Here is an 18,070-nt window from a genome sequence, read left to right on the forward strand (position 1 = left end):
AATAAGCACATGAACATAGTGTCATTAGGAAAATGCTGATTAAAAGCACATTGAGATAGCACTACACATTTATCAGAACAGCCAAAATTAAAATGGCTAACTATACCAAGTGCTGGAGAGTATGTGGAGGGAGTACAATACTCATACACTACTAGAAGAAATATTACATAGTACAACCACTTTCAGAAAGTTTGGTGGTTTCCTAAAAGGTTAAACAAACACCTATCGTATGCTTCCGCCATTCCTCTCTCTGCTAAAATTTAACCAGAAGAAATGAAAGTACATATGTATACAAAGACATGAACACGAATATTTGTGGAAGCTTTATTTGTAATAGTTTCAAATTGGAATCAGCCCAAATGTCTGTTAAAAGACAAATGGATTAAAAAAAAAAAAAGACCAATGGATAAGTAAGTTGTGGGGTATGCCCATACAATGGAATAGTATCCCACAATAAAAAGGAATGAACCTTCCCTGCCCATTCCAGGAAAAAACGGGTTGCGTGGAGCACCTGTATTGGCCCACTTCTGGGAAGAATCTGGCGGCGCCTAGCTACGTGGTCTCCTAGCAACCAAAAAACAAACCACTAAAACTGGTGGTCGCCCAGGGACCAGAGGTGTCATGGCAGACAAGAAGTGGCTGTTAGGGCCTGTGCCACTGGAACCAATGCCGCTGGGCATGCACTGCAAGCCCTGGTACAAAGACAGGTTGCCCTCCAAGTGTTTCCCAAAGCACAAGAACAAGCTTCTGAAGTTCCCCACCTCCCTGGACAGTCGGCGGTGGGTATTTGTGAAAGAGGGGCTGGACGACTTCAGGAGGGAATGTCCACCGTGTGAAGACCTGATCACTCGCGGTCCTAAAGAAGGCTTTCTTCCCATGATTGTTCACAGAGTTCCCAAACCTGCCCCCACAAAGAAAAAGCTGACCAAGGAAAAGGACCTGTTGTCCACACTGTCGCCAGCCCAGCTAGCACGGAAGGCATTCGTAGAGGACATCGAAGCCCATCTGACAGAGCATCCCTTGGCTCTCTACCCAAATCTGGAGAAAGATCTACCTTCAGACCTCTTATTAAAGGTGCTAGAAGTGCTCGATCCTGACAAGAGGCTGAACGACACATGGGCCTATTGTCAGAACGCGGAGAAAAGAAGGAAGTCCCCCACAAAGCTTAGAAAGAAACGTCCTGCCAAACTCAATCTGGAACTTCCCAAGAAGACTCCTGGGTCACATCCAGACAAGTTGCCTCATGAAGAAAGGAAGTCAAGCATAAGTGAAGATTTGCTCAAAGCTCCTCCCCTTCATAGAAAAATACCAAAAGGAGTCCGTAAATTCTGCAAATGGGTCGCTACTTTTGGAGACTTGGGCATTGATGAAGAGTTCATCATGAAACAGTTTGACATTGGCTATGAATGCAAACCAACCTATGACAGGAGCCACACAAAGAAAGTAAACCATGTTCCTTTGGACCTAAAGTACAGAAAGGGGAGAGATAAAATGGATGATATAAAATTCTCCATATACTGGGAAAACTGGGAGAGGAAACTCCAAAAACCAAAGAATCCTTATAAACCCAACTGGGTGAAGGTGAGGTACGGAGCATGGTACCTGAAGCCCAAGTTGTGGAAAAAGCTAATAAATGATGAACCTTTGATTGATCCCAAGGTTTTACATGAAGCTCCAGATGGAAGATATGGAAGGAATTTTCCTCAAAAGGATATTCTTGAAGAACTTTATGGAACAATTGCTTTTAAAGATTTCATTCTAAGCAAGGGCTACAGGATGCCAGGCTTCCTTGAGAAGTTGTTTCTCAGGAAGGGATGGAAATATGATTCTGTTAGGACTCCTATACATCAAGTAATAAATATAAGCACAAATGTAGAAGAAGAAGAAGAAGAACAAGAAGAAGAAAAAGAGGAAGAAGAAGAAGAAGAAGAAGAAGAAGAAGACGACGACAATGCACATGAAGATGTTTAAACAGTTTTCTACTACTTACTTGATCTCTCACTTTAACATCAAGTAGACTTCATGATGAGTATCCCACTGTGTATGTGCAACTTTGATTCCACAACATCTGTCAATTTAATACCTAATGCTTATAAACATTCCTCAGTGACTTTCTGCTTGGGCTCATTAATGTTTTATTAACTATGAAATCAATAGTCATAAATACTTTTCTTAAAATTTTATAGCATGGTGAATAGTAGATGATCACATCAATTATTTATAAAAATAAAACTATAAATAGAAGAATTACTTAAAAATAATCTAGTTATGTCAGCCACAATAGGAAAGGAATCTCAAATGTGCCAAGCAAAAGAGCTTGCATAGTTCCATTTGCTTTAAAACTGTAATGAAATAATTATGACAATTATTTTGTTAAGCAAAACTTAAAATTCATAGTCAAAATAATTTTAGTTTCACTTAATAATAAAATTGTTATCTCCTCTGTCAGGATTGCATGAAGCCCCAAAACCAGATTGAAAACTACTCATCAAAATTAGAGGTGAAATTTTAGTTACACTGTTACACTTCCATATTATATAACACAGGTGCAGAATAGCAGGGAGCTTCAGGTCCGTGGCAAATCTAGTGTACACAGTAGATACGTGTGAACAAAACTGCATAGCAACATCAAATATCCTCACACATTCAAGTGAAATTCATCTTTGCCTTTTATGAATAGTAATATAAAATTTGCTCAAATTTAAATAAGTAATCAAGAAATCTTTTTATATTTCTAAAATAACAGGTAAAACTGTATGAGACAAGGAAATCTGTATCTAGAAAGAACTGTAGCACAGATCTAAAGTACCCTTCTATTTCTAGTAATGAAGGAATCTAACTGTATGTGGAAGAATATGTATATATTTCATCCTTGTAAGAAGGGAACACAAGCCCTCAGGTTGTATCATCCACTAATATCCTTATCACAATCAACCATCCCCTTTCATTTCCTCTTTTTCATTAAGGTTTCTTAGTATCTAAATTACTGTAGCTCTCTGTGACTACTCTTATTAACATTCTTGATGGCTTGAATATTCACAAAGGCTATCCATTCAAATCTTGGCATTAGCTCTTTTTTTTAAAGATTTTATTTATTTGACAGACAGAGATCACAGGTAGGCAGAAAGTCAAGTAGAGAAGCAGGCTCCCTGCTGAGCAGAGAGCCTGATGCAGGGCTCAGTCCCAGGACTCCGGGATTATGACAGCTGAAGGCAGAGGCTTTAACCCACTGAGCCACCCAGGTGCCTCAGCTCTTTTTTTAATAGAAAAGAAAATTACTTCCTTTATTTGGGTACAAATATACACACACATGCTTATACATTAGCTTCAAACATAGGTGTGAGCTCATGATGTTTAACTAACAGAAAGACATATATGCTCCTGAATCCTAGAGATTAGAGATGTGTGTATTTTTTTTAATTGAGGCATAACTTAGACACGACACTATATTAGTTTTAGGCCTACAATATACTGACTTGACATTTGTCTGTGTTGCAAAATGGTCATGATAGTAAGTCTAGTTATCATCAGTTACTTGGCAAAGGTAATACTATTTACTATAATACTCCATGATGTACATTACATTTCTACGACTTATTTTATACCTAGAAGTTGTACTTCTTTTTAATTTAAGATTATCTATTTATTTATTTGACCAAGAGAGATCACAAGTAGGCAGAGAAGCAGGCAGGGAGAGAGGGGGAAACAGTCTCCTTGCCAAGCAGAGAGCCTGATGTGGGGCTCGATCCCAGGACCCTGAGATCACGACCCTAGCCGAAGGCAGAGGCTTCACCCACTGAGCCACCCAGGCGCTCCTAGAAGTTGGTACTTCTTAATGTCCTTCACACATTTCACGTCTTCCCCCCAAACCCCATTACTTCTGGCAATCACTACTCTGTTCTGCATGTCTATGACTCTGGGTTTTATTTTTTTAATTTCTTTGTTTTGCTTTTTAGATTTCACATGTTAAGTAAAATCATGTAGTATCTGTCTTTTTCTGTCTGACTTATTTCACTTAGCATAATACACTCAAGTTCTATCCATGTTGTAAATGGCAATATATCATTCTTTTTTTTTTTATGGCTGAGCAGTATTTCCTTGTACATATATACTGCATCTTCTTTACCCATCATCCATTGATGAGTACTTAGGTTGTTTTTATATCTTAGCTATTGTAAATAGTGCTGCAATGAACATAAAGGTGCATATACCTTTTTAGGTAGGGTTTCATTTCCTTGACAGAGATGCCTGATATCCAGTAGGAGAAATGCTGGATCATATAGTAACTCTATTTTTAATTTTTTGAGGAACCATCCCACTGTTCTCTATAGAGGTTGCACCAAATTACATTTCCATCAACAGTGCATGAAGGTTCCCTTTTCTCCACATCCTTGCTAACACTTGCTATTTCTTGTATTTTCGATAACAGTCATTCCGAAAAGAATCAGGTGACATCTTATTGTGGTATTGATTTGCATTTCCTGAGGATTAGTGATGTTGAGTATATTTTCATGTGTCTGTTGGCTATCTGGATGTCTTCTCTGGATTAATATATATTTAGATCCTTTGCTTATTTTTATTTAGTTTTTTTTTTGCCATTGAGTTGTATGAGTTTCTTATACATATCAAATATGAACCCCTTATCAGATATGTGATTTGCAAATAACTTCTCCCATTCAGTAGGTTTTCTTCACTGCACAAAAACTTTTTAGTTCAATGTAGTCCCATTTGTTTATTTTGGCTTTTGTCTCTCTTGCCTTTGGAGTCAGATACACCTTCCACTGCCAATAAATGTTACCAAGACTGATGTTAAGTAGCTTCCCAACTATGTTTTCTTTCAAAACTTTTGTGGTCTCTGGGCTTTGGTCTTAATTTAAAGCCTTCAATTCATTCTGAGTTGATTTTTATATATAAGAAAGTTGTTTCATTTTTTTGGATGTAGCTGTCTAGTTTTCCCAACACTATTCATTGAAGAAAACATTTTCCCCATTGTATATCCTTGCCTCTTTGTTATATATTAATTGAACATAAATGTGTGAGTTTAGTTCTGGGCTCTGTATTCTGTTCCATTGATTTGCCTGTGTGTTTTTTGTGCCAGCACCATACTGTTTTGATTACTATAGCTTTATAGTGTAGTTTGAAATACAGGTTTGTGATACCTCCAACTTTGTTCTTCTTTCTCAAGATAGTTTTGGCTATTCAGGGTATTTTGAGTTCCATATGGATTTTAGAATAATTTTCTAGCTCTGTGAAAAATGTCCTTGGAATATTGATAGGGTTTGCACTGAATATGCAGATTGCTTTGGGTAGTATGAGTATTTTAATAGCATTAATTCTTCCACTCCCCAGGTATGGAATATATTTCCATTTATTTATGTCTTCTTCAATTTCTTTCATCAATATCTTATAGTTTCCATTACACAGATATTTTCCCTCCCCGGTTAAATTTATACCTAGGTATTTTATTCTTTTTGATGCAATTATAAATGGGACTGTTGTTTTGATCTCTCTATCTTTTCTGATAGTTTGTTATTAGTGTATATAGAAATGAAGACTTCTATATTTTATCTTGCAACTTTACTGAATTCATTTATTCTAACAATTTTTTGTGGAGTATTTATGGTTTAATATATGTGTGTGTGTATATATATATATATAGAGAGAGAGAGAGAGAGAGAGAAAACCATGTCATCTGCAAATAGTAATAGTTTTACTTCTTTCTTTTCAAGTTGTAAGATTTTTATTTATTTTTCTTGTCTAATTGCTGCACCTTACTATCAAAGTCTGTATTGAGGTAGGGTCACTGCCCATGCTCTGAGGTCTAAAAGGGTTGGGCTTCACAATCAAGTGGGTCTGACAGCTGGTCTCCATGGCCAGGTGGGATCATTGGCTAAGCTCTGCAAGTGCCTCTGATCAAGTAGGGTCACTGGCTGTGTGACCTTATTGGGTGGTCTGAGGCTTAGACTCTTATTTTAGATAGGGCCATGAGCTAGGGTTTGTGATTGGGCAGGCCACTGGCTGTGCTCCAGGGTTGGACAGTTTTTGCTGAATGGGTTCCCTGCCTGGCCAAGGCTGCAGGCTCTGCTCAGCTACTGAACAGGGCTGTATGCCAGGCTCTGCAGCCAGGACGCTATATAGGGTAGGTTCCAAGACCTCACGGGGTCACTGATAGGGTTTCTTGGTTGGGCAAGCTCAGAGGCTATGCTCTGCAGCTGGATGGGGCTGCTGGCCTGCCACCCTGACTGGGTACGGCCACAGGATTGGCTCTATGGCTGGGGGAGAATGCTGGCCAGGGAACCAATCCAAGAAGAACTGCTGACATGCTTCCTGGCCACTGTCTTCACTCCACAGGTAGGCAGAACTGCTGGCTATGTTCTGATCAGGTACCACTGCAATCAGGCACACAGTCCACCGAGATCCATGTGCTGGTTGCTGTGAGCCCCTTCCCCTTTATTTCTAGCAGATCCCAGGTGGCCTAGCCTTCCCAATTTTCCTGGTGTTCCCTATAAGACAAAAGTGGACTTCTCACAAAGCTTTCCATAAAGTTGGGAAACCTGGATGTTCATACTGGATCCTTTTTTCCCCACTGAAGAACCATCTTGGGGTGCCTGGGTGGCTCAGTGGGTTAAGCCGCTGCCTTCGGCTCAAGTCATGATTTCAGGGTCCTGGGATCGAGGCCCGCATCGGGCTGTCTGCTCAGTGGGGAGCCTGCTTCCTCCTCTCTCTGCCTGCCTCTCTGCCTGCTTGTGATCTCTGTCTGTCAAATAAATAAATAAAATCTTAAAAAAAAAAAAAAAGAACCACCTTGGTGGGATTGTGCTGGCCTAGGGGTGGGGCTCTGTGGTCAAAGTGAAACTGCTCTTCCTACACTTCTAATACGGTTTTCTCAGTTTTAGTGGTTCAAGAGCTAGGGTACTTCAGCAGCTTTGGTTTTCTTTTTCAACAATCCCCTGGTGATTCAGGGTTTTTTTCCGGTTCCATACAAATTTTAGAATTGTTTGTTCCAGCTCTGTGAAAAATTTCAGTGGTATTGTGATAGGGATTGCACTGAAAGTGTAGATTTCTCTGGGTAGCACAGACATTTTAACAATATTTATTCTTCCAATCCATAAGCATGGAATGCTTTTCCATTTCTTTGTGTCTTCCTCAATTTCTTTCACAAGTGTTCTGTAGTTTCTAGACTACAGATCCTTTACCTCTTTGGTTAGATTTATTCCTAGGTATCTTATAGTTTTTGGTGCTACTGTAAATGGAATCGATTACTTAATTTCTCTTTCTTCAGTCACCTTGTTAGTGTATAGAAAAGCAACTGATTTCTGTGCATTGATTTTGGATCCTGCCTTGTTAGTGAGTTGCTATATGAGTTCTAGTAATTTGGGAGTGGAGTCCTTTGGGTTTTCCACTTGAAGTATCAAGTCACCTGCAAAAAAAGGGAGTTTGAGTTCTTTTTGGCAATTTGAATGCCTTTTATTTCTTTTTGTTTTCTGATTGCTCAGGCTAGGACTTCTAGTACTGTGTTGAACGAAAGTGTTGAGAGTGGGCATCTCTGTCGTGTTTCTGACCTTAAGGGAAAAGCTCTCAGTTTTTCCCCATTGAGAATGATGTTCATTGCGGGTTTTTCCATAGATGGCTTTTATGATACTGAGTTATATTCCCTTTATCCCTAAACTTTGAAAAGTTTTAGTCAGGAAAGGGTATTATATTTTGTCAAATGCTTTTTCTGCATCAATTGAGAGGATCATATGGTTCTTGTCTCTTTTGCTAATGTGATATATCACATTGATTGATTTGCAAATGTTGAACCACCTTTACATACCAGGAATAAATCCCACCTGGTCACAGTTAATAATCCCTTTTAATGTACTGTTGGATCCTACTGGCTAGGATCTTGTTGAGTATTTTGGCACCCATGTTCATCAGGGATATTGGTCTATAATTCTCCTTTTTGATGGGGTCTTTGTCTGGTTTTGGGATCAAGGTAATGCTGGCCTCATAGAATGAGTTTGGAAGTTTTCCTTCCATTCCTATTTTTTGAAATAACTTCAGTAGAATAGGTATTATTTCTTCTTTAAATGTTTGGTAGAATTCCCCTGGGAAGCCATCTGGCTTTGGACTCTTGGTTTTTTGGGAGGTTTTTGATTACTGCTTCAATTTCTTTGCTGGTTATTGGTCTGTTCAGATTGTTTCTTTCTGTTTCAGTCTTGGTAGTATATAGGTTTCTAGGAATGCATCCTTTCCCCCCCCAGATTGCCTAATTTGTTGGCATGTAGTTGCTGGTAATAAGTTCTTATAATTGTCTCTATTTCCTTGGTATTAGTTGTGATTTCTCCCCTTTCATTCACTACTTTAGTAATTTGGGTCCTTTCTCTTCTTTTGGATAAGTTTGGCCAGAGGTTTATCGATCTTATTAATTCTTTCAAAGAACAAGCTTATAGTTTTGTTGATCTGTTCTACTGTTCTTCTAGTTTCTATTTCATTGATTTCTATTCTAATCTTTATTATTTCTTTTCTCCTGCTTGGTTTAGGCTTTATTTGTTCTTTCTCCAGGTCCTTTAGGTGTAAGGTTAGCTTGTGCATTTTGGATTTTTCTAAATTTTTTGAGAGAGGCTTGAATGGCTGTATATTTCCATTTAAGGACCACCCTTGTAGTATCCCATAGGTTTTGAACCAATATGTTTTCATTTTCATTGTTTTGAATGGATTGTTTAAGTTCTTCTTTAATTTCCTGTTTGACTCCTTCATTCTTTAGCAGGATGCTCTTTAACTTTCTAGTGTTTGAGTTCCTTTCAAATTTTTTCTTGTGGTTTGAGTTCCAGTTTCAGAGCATTGTGATATGCATTGAATAATCTAAATTTTTTGGGATTGGTTGATATCTGATTTGTGACCCAGTATGTGTTCTATTCTGGAGAAAGTTCCATGTGCACTTGTCCTGTTTTAGGATGGAATATTCTGTATATAGCTACAAAGTCCATCTTGTCCAATGTGTCATTCAAAGCTCTTGCTTTTCAATCTTTTGCTTAGATGATCTGTCCATTGCTGTGAGTGGAGTGTTGAAGTTTCCTACTATTAATTATTATTATCAACATGTTTATTTTGGTTATTAGTTTTTTTTAAGATTTTACTGTGTATTTATTTGACACAGAGAGAGAGAGATTGCAAGTAGGCAGAGAGGCAGGTGGGATGGGGGGGGGAGGCAGGATCCCTGCTGAGCAAAGAGCCCGATGCTGGGACAATGACCTGAGCTGAATGCAGAGGCTTAACCTACTGAGCCACCCAGGTGCCCCTATTAGTTGGTTTATATACTTGGCTGCTCCCACATTGGAGGCATAGATATTTATAATTAGATTTTCTTGTTGGATAGGCCCTTTACATATGATACAGTGTCTCTCTACATCTCTTACTATAGTCTTTGGTTTACATCAAATTTGTCTTGTATAAGGATTGCTACCTCAGCTTTCTTTTGAGGTCTGTTGGCCTGGTAAATGGTTCTCCATCTCCTCATTTTCAATCTGGAGGTGTCTTTAGGTTCAAAATGAGTCTCTTGTAGACAGCATATGGATAGGTCCTGCTTTTTTACCCAGTTTGAAACCCTGTGTCTTTTGATTGGAGCATTCAGCCTGTTTGAATTGGGAGTAACTACTGAAAGATATGAATTTAGTGCCATTGTATTATATTTAAAGTCCCTGTTTCTGTAGATTGTCTCTGCTAATTTCTGGTCTATATTACTCTTAGGGTCTCTCTTTGCTGACAGAATTCTCCTTAGTATTTCTTGCAGGGCTGGCTTGGTGGTCACATAATCTTGCAGTTTCTGCCTGTCTTGGAAGCTCTTTATCTCTCTTTCCATTCTGAATGATAGCCTTGCTGGATAAAGTATTCTTGGCTGCTTGTTATGCTCATTTAGTACCCTGAACATGTCTTGCCAGCCCTTTCTGGCCTGCCAGTTCTCTGTGAATAGATCTGATGTCATGCTGCTGTTCCTCCCTCCATGTGTAAGGAACCTCCTATCCCTAGCTATTCAGGATAGTTTCTTTGGCTGTAAGATTTGCAGGCTTCACTATTATATGTCGGGGTGTTGATCTATTTTTATTGATTTTAGGAGGGGTCCTCTCTGCCTCTTGGACATGACTGCTTGTTTCCTTCCCCAGATTAGGGAATTCTCAGCTTTGATTTGCTTAAATATACCTTTTAGTCCTCTCTCTCTCTCTCCATCCATTGGAGATCACAATAATTCTCACAGTGAAATGTTTCCTGGCATCATTAATCTAAGTCTATTTTCATGGGCTACTAGCTGCCTCCTTCTGTTTTCCTCAACTTCCATCCCTTCCATTAGCTTATCTTCTAGATCACTGATTCTCTCTTCTGCATCATTTACCCTGGCTGTTAGAGCACCCAGTTTAGACTGCATCTAATTCATAGCATTTTTAAGTTCAGCCTGATTAGATCTCATTTCTACCATTGTCACTAATGCTTTTTTCAAGCCTAGCTGTTGACTTTATGATTGCTATCCTGAATTCTATCTCTGACATCCTACTTATTATAGCCCTATCTATTAGTTCTGTGGTAGAGGACACTGTCTCGGGTTCTTTTCTTTGTTGAGAGTTCCTCCTCCAAGACATTCTGTCAAGGGATGGTTGAGAGAATAAACAAAGTCCAAAATATCAACCATGACCCAAGCTAAATGGACCCTAAAAAAAAATCTGAAATGGTCAAAAGTGACCACAGATACACAAACAAAGCCCAGATGTTCAAAACAATAAAAAAAAAAAGGGGAGAGGGAGAGAGAGATTTTAATCTCTCAGGTGGACAAAGCAGGGTGATCTACCTGTTCCTGATTGACTTTTAGTCCATGTGATAGAAGACACTATATCCCAAAATTGCAAAGAAATCAGGACTTATATATATATCAGGATAAAACTACATAGAATAAAAAACGGACTAGTATGAGACATAAATCTATAAAATGTAGATGTGAAAAAAAGTTAAAAAGTGAGTTAAAAACAAGTCAGGAAATAAGAATCAATTTGAAATGGGAACAGGATAAAAAATAAAAATAAAATTAAAAGAATCAAAAAAGAAATGTAAAATTTGAGCCACCCAGGGGAGTTTCAGGGACCCCCAAGTGTCTCTGTGCTTTGTGACTTTGCAATTGCAAGTGGCCGTGGGCTGGCACATGCACCCTCTTCCACAGCTTACAGGACAAGACTGGGTGCTGCCCCAGTGTCCTATTGTGGGCCACACCACCCTGAGAGCTGTTGCCCTGTCATGGTGAGAACTGTTTTATATCACCCCTGGGATGTTAAACAGCCCGCACCTTCTAGTCCTTTTGAGGGGGGTGAGGCAGAGAGTGGTCTCCCTACCAGCCCAGCTTCTGGCTTATTGTGACTAGAGCTGAGAATCCCTTCTGGGCTCATTGACGATAACCAGTCTCCCCACTCCACTGCTTGGGCACTGTATCAGTTCAGGCTCCCCCAAACTTTCTGAATGTTGTGGATTCCTGAAACCACAATAATCCACCTAGAATTCTGCCCTATTTATCCCCTGTGCCCTTTTCAGAAAGGGATGTCTCTCACTGGAGTGGATTTGTAAGGGTCCGGATTTTTTGCTCTGGTGTTTTATCACTTTATGGTGGCTGGATTATGGAGGTTCACTCTCCCCTCCATTTCTCTTCCAATATTTCCCCTGAAGATTCAAGGTTTTGTACCTGCTACCTTGCAAAAAATAGTCATTTTTCTGCTTGTAGAGCTCCAGATAAATCTTCTTACATCTCAGGTTGAATTCATGTTTGCTTTGAATGGTTTGATAGATGTCCTGTTAAATTTGAGGGACCAGATGAAACAAGGTCCCCTACTCTGACACCATCTTGCCCCCCTCAAGGACTAAATTTTAGCTAACACTGAAATTAACTATCAAAGCCTAACATGTACATACAGATGTATACTTTCAGGGGTACCTGGGTGGCTCAGTGGGTTAAAGCCTCTGCCTTCGGCTCGGGTCATGATCCCAGGGTCCTGGGATCGAGCGCCGCATCGGGCTCTCTGCTCAGCGGGAGCCTGCTTCCTCCTCCTCTCTCTCTCTGCCTGCCTCTCTGCCAATTTGTGATGTCTATCTGTCAAATAAATAAATAAAATTTATAAAAAACAAAAAACCCCACAAATGTCTGCATTCAATACACACGTATACACAATGGTTTTCTAAGATGTTATTTAACCATCACAAAATACAAATGGAAGTATTGTTTTATAAAACTATTTCTTTTTTTTTTTTTTTAACTTTTTATTTTTTATAAACATATATTTTTATCCCCAGGGGTACAGGTCTGTGAATCACCAGGTTTACACACTTCACAGCACTCACCAAAGCACATACCCTCCCCAATGTCCATAATCCCACCCCCTTCTCCCATATAAAACTATTTCTAATACTATATTATTATGTGTTTTCTCTTGCTTATCTGACCCAACAGCACTCCTTTGCAAGACAGAGATGCTCTACATCACTCAGCTATGAAACAGTTTTATAAAACCAAGTGTCCCATACAGATACTTACTCCAATGGACTGGTTTAGTTTAGAATGTAATCTAACCACATATATTTAACCGGATGGCTAGGAGAATCACCACTATGGTTTATAAAACTGCCTCTGGGAGAAAGAAAGTGGCTTTTTGGTTCTACAAAGAATATTCTTATTCCTATTTCCATTTCCCCATCCTACCTTCATAGCAACTGAGTAAACTGAATGTTTTTTTTAATCTTGTAGCTGTAATCTCTGAAGAGAAAATGATTAGCTGAAATACTCTGATGTAATCAATGTATTTCCCAACTTGTAATGATACAGGAATTGATTTTCATAATTTGGAGAACTGTGTATCTTGATAAATTTATAAACTATTTTTTTCTAAAAATTAAGGATTATTAATGTGAAAAAGAAAGAAGAATTGGGGCACCTGGGTGGCTCAGTGGGTTAAAGCCTCTGCCTTTGGCTCAGGTCATGATCACAGGGTCCTGAGATCGAGCCCCGCATCGGGCTTTCTGCTCAGCGGGGAGCCTGCTTCCTTCTCTCTCTCTCTCTGCCTGCCTCTGTGCCTGCTTGTGATCTCTCTTCCTCTGTGTCAAATAAATAAATAAAATCTTAAAAAAAAAAGAAAAAAAAGAAGCTGTCCAGCTTTAAAAAAAAGAAAGAAAGAAAGAAAAAAGAATTAAGAGGAAAGGGCCACACTGGGAAAACTGCATTTATCTTCAGCATAATTGAGGGATACTTTTGATTAAGGACCAAAGTAATGATTTAGGAGGGAATAAAATCATTGATAATAGACAGAGACATGGTAAAATGGGAAGGAAGCATTGTCAATACATTATTTGAAACATGGAACTGATATTTCCAGTTATCATTAATGTTTTTAGTCTTTGTTAATTCATTAGGATCTAAGGAATGCTAAGAAATGTATGAATAGCAGCAGGTAAGAGAAAATAGTATTCCCTGCCACCAGAAGCTGCTCTCAGCCCAACTTTCCCCTTCCACTCAAGGCCAGGGACTTTACCACACAGGCAGTCAAAGTGTTACCCCTAAGGATAGATTTCTCCCCCTCAATTTCCAGTTTTAACAGACTCATCCCTTTCTTTTCTTTTCAAAAGATTTTATTTGTTTATTTGTCAGAGAGAGAGAGCACAAGCAGGCAAAGCAGCAGGCAGAGGCAGAGAGAGAAGCAGGCTCCCCCCTGAGCAAGGAGCCCAATGCAGGACTCGATCCCAGGACCCTGGGATCATGACCTGAGCTGAAGGCAGCGGCTTAGTCAACTGAGCCACCCAGGCACCCCCAGACTCATCCCTTTCAAGAGGGCTGCCTTTGGGCTCGGCTTCCTTCCCAAATCCACCAGTTACTCTACAGCACATCTTTAGTTCATGTCCTATAAAGGAATGCTAGGTTTTGTCTTTGTATTCAACCCCTCTTCCAACACACACACAGACGCACACATGTGCTGTATAAATTCATATCACTTTCAATAGTTTTGAAGAATCAGCACTTTTCTGGCAGAACAAAATTGGGGGTAACATTACTGGTAGAAAATGAAGTCATACAGCTGACAGCATTTAGTTGATCACTGATGAGCCTTTCCTCATCGGTTGTTTGTCATGTAAGAAATCATAATTTAAGAGCACCACCTGCATTAGCAAAAGCAAAATATTGATATTTTCTAGCTAAGGAATATATCCCAGTCCACCAATGCACTTTATAATAAATGAGATTTAAGATCATTTCTGCAGAAAGCTACTAAATATCATATATTTCCTAGAAATTTGAAACTCTCTAAATGGGTTTAACTGACCTTAAATACTCAGAGGTATATTTGGAAAGTGTCAAGAGATTTAAAGAAAATAAGTAAAAACGGTATTGTTTATTTTTCATGTCTGAGCAAGAACTGAAGAATGAAAATCCCAGAGTGAAGGTGATAAATAAGAATAATACAGAGGAAACACTTTACAGAACCATTATTTTGGAAATTGTGTCTTTCACTGAGTTTTAACATTGGCAGGTTGAGGTCATTATCATATTTTTATAAAAGCAGAAGTAAGCAAATAAGCCATTGAGAATATAGAAAAAGTTTAGAAAATCAAAAAGTGAGAGCACATTACTTATATCAAATCATGAAGAATAATGATGACATTAAATATGTTTATTCTATAAACATACTCTGTTAATGATATAGTAAGGTATGGAGTGATAGGGAAAGTTTCTTAAGGTATATGTTTTTTTCCTAAGTTGTTTGGAAAAACTTACACTTGATTTAGTGAAACAAAATATCTATAGTTTCACTCAAGACATTATGGATCTTCAGGTTAACTAACATAATTCCATCAAATATATTTTTGCTAAACATAATCATTCTGTAGGGAAAGGTATGACCAATTTCTATAGCAATTTTGTGGCAATTTCTATGTCCATGACAACAGAAGTAAAGATTTCCAGTATTACTGAATACATATAAATGTTTCAAAATGAATATATTAATTCATACACTATTGGCTATTAATTCATTAGTGACTAATTTTATATGGGTCATATGTACATTTGTCAGTGAAAAAATGAACAGAAACAGATATTTGAGCCATGAGATTAAAGTCAATATCAGCTGCACATAGATCAATGAAACAGAATAGAGATCCCAGAAATAGACTCTCAACTCTACAGTCAACTATTCTTCGGCAAACCAGAAAAGAATGTACGATAGAAAAAGTCTCTTCAACAAATGGTGTTGGGAAAATTGGACAGCCACATTCAGAAGAATGAAACCAGACCACTTTCTTACATCATATGCAAAGAAAAACTCGAAATGGATGAAAGTCCTCAATGTGAGGCAGGAACCCATCAAAATCCTCAAGGAGAACACAGGCAGCAATTTCTGTGATCTCAGACATAGCAACTTCTTGCTAGGCAGGTCTTCAAAAGTAAGGGAAATAAAGGCAAAAATGAACTATTCTGACTTCATTGAGATAAAAAAAACTTTTGCATAGCAAAGGAAACAGTTGACAAAATCAAAAGATAACCTACTGAATGGAAGAAGATATTTGCAAATGTCTTATGAGATAAGGGGCTAGTATCCAAAAATCTATAAAGAACTTATCAAACTCAATACCCCCAAAATAAACAATCCAGTTAGGAAATGCGCAGAAGGCATGAACAGACATTTCTCCCATGAAGGCATACAAATGGCCAACAGACACATGAAAAAATGTGTCATCACTTGGCATCGGGGAAATACAAATCAAAACGACAATGAGATACCACCTCACACTGGTCAGAATGGCTAAAAGCAACAAGTTGGGAAACAACAGATGATGGCAAGGATATAGAGAAAGGGAAACCCTCTTACACTGTTGGTGGGAATGCAAGTTGTACAACTACTCTGGATAAGAGTGTGGAGGTTCCTCAAAAAGTTAAAAATAGAACTACCCTAGGAACCAGCAAGTGCACTACTGGGTATCTACCCAAAGATTATAACCACAGTGATCCAAAGGAGCACCTGTACCCCAGTGTTTATAGCAGCAATGTCTACAATAGCCAAAATTTGGAGAGAGCCCAGATGTCCATCGATAGATGAATGGATAATGAAGAGGTAGTATACACACACACACACACACACACACACACACACACAGGAGTATTAGTCATCAAAAAGAATGAAATCTTGCCATTTGCAATGATGTAGATGAAGCTAGTTGGTATGCTGAGTGAATAAGCCAGCCAGAGAAACACAATTATCATATAATTTCACTCATATGTGGAATTTAAGAAACAAAACAGAGGATCATAGGGAAAGGGGTGGGGAATAAAAGAAGACAAAATCAGTGAGGGAGACAAACCATGAGATGTTGAACTCTAAGGAACATGTTGAGGGTTGCTGGAGGGATGGTAGGTGGGGGTATGGGATAACTGGGTGTCATGCATCAAGCAGGGCACTTGATGTAATGAGCACTTGGTGTTATATGCAAACTCTACCTCTGAAACTAATAATATACTATATGCTAATTGAAATTTAAAAAGTCAATGTCTGCTGCAATCATTCAACATTTTGCACAAAGCTGGACATACATTAAGTCCTAAATACTTATTGATTAGATATATGGTGTGTTCATGCCATTTAACTCTGTTCTCTAGCTGTATTTGAGAATTCCATGGATATGTTCCTGTGTTTACATCTAAATTAGAAATTACTAGAAGTATTTTCAAGATCATCTTGATTTCTTCAAAGCTCAAAACAGTCATACAAACTTGGTGTCCACATTTACATGTGTGCTCCGAATCATGTTGTACGTGACTGCTGCTAGACTGTTATGTCCTAGTATAAAAAAGAAACTGTCCCACGTCTGCCCTTATAGTCACACCAACTTATTTTACCAGCCACAAAGACTAAAATTTCTTTTTAAAGCAATGACTAGGAAATAAAAAGTAGTTTCACAGAATGAAACTTCAGTACCTGCAGTTATTGAAGTTATTGAGACTTTTAAAAAATTTATTTATTTTCAGCATAACAGTATTCATTATTTTTTCACCACACCCAGTGCTCCATGCAATCCGTGCCCTCTATACCCACCACCTGGTACCCCAACCTCCCACCTCCCCGCTACTTCAAACCCCTCAGATTGTTTTTCAGAGTCCATAGTCTCTCATGGTTTACCTCCCCTTCCAATTTCCCCCACTCCCTTCTCCTCTCTAACTCCCCATGTCCTCCATGTTATTTGTTATGCTCCACAAATAAGTGAAAACATATGATAATTGACTCTCTCTGCTTGACTTATTTCACTCAGCATAATCTCTTCGAGTCCCGTCCATGTTGCTACAAAAGTTGGGTATTCAACCATAAGATACCTGAGAATAAACCTAACCAAAGAGGTAAAGGATCTGTACTTGAGGAACTACAGAACACTCATGAAGGAAATTGAAGAAGACACAAAAAGATGGAAGACCATTCCATGCTCTTGGATCGGAAGAATAAACATTGTTAAAATGTCTATACTGCCTAGAGCAATCTATACTTTTAATGCCATTCTGATCAAAATTCCACTGGTATTCTTCAAAGAGCTGGAGCAAATAATCCAAAAATTTGTATGGAATCAGAAGAGACCCTGAACTGCTAAGGAAATGTTGAAAAACAAAAATAAAACTGGGGGCATCATGTTACCTGATTTCAAGCTCTATTACAAAGCTGTGATCACCAAGACAGCATGGTACCAGCATAAAAACAGACACATAGACCAGTGGAAGAGAGTAGAGAGCCCAGATATGGACCCTCAACTCTATGGTCAATTAATCTTCGACAAAACAGGAAAAAATATACAATGGAAAAAAGTCTCTTCAATAAATGGTGCTGGAAAAACTGGACAGCTATATGTAGAAGAATGAAACTTGACCGTTCTCTTACACCATACACAAAGATAAACTCAAAATGGATAAAAGACCTCAACGTGAGACAGGAATCCATCAGAATCCTAGAAGAGAACATAGGCAGTAATCTCTTCGATATCAGCCACAGCAACTTCTTTCAAGATATGTCTCCAAAGGCAAAGGAAACAA

The 18,070-nt window shown here is 38.6% G+C and overlaps 1 protein-coding gene and 1 pseudogene across 2 annotated transcripts in view; both read left to right on the forward strand.

Annotated features, from left to right (window-relative positions):
* LOC309856545 (uncharacterized protein) overlaps window positions 1–18,070 on the forward strand; it is a 292,169-nt gene that overhangs the window by 265,923 nt on the left and 8,176 nt on the right. The window lies entirely within an intron of this gene.
* On the forward strand, window positions 612–2,101 carry LOC309856818 (protein FAM47E pseudogene; annotated as a pseudogene). Its single transcript has one exon. The product of its transcript is annotated as a protein FAM47E pseudogene (transcript).

Source organism: Mustela nivalis (assembly GCF_964662115.1).
Source record: "Mustela nivalis genome assembly, chromosome: X".
NCBI lineage: Eukaryota > Metazoa > Chordata > Mammalia > Carnivora > Mustelidae > Mustela > Mustela nivalis.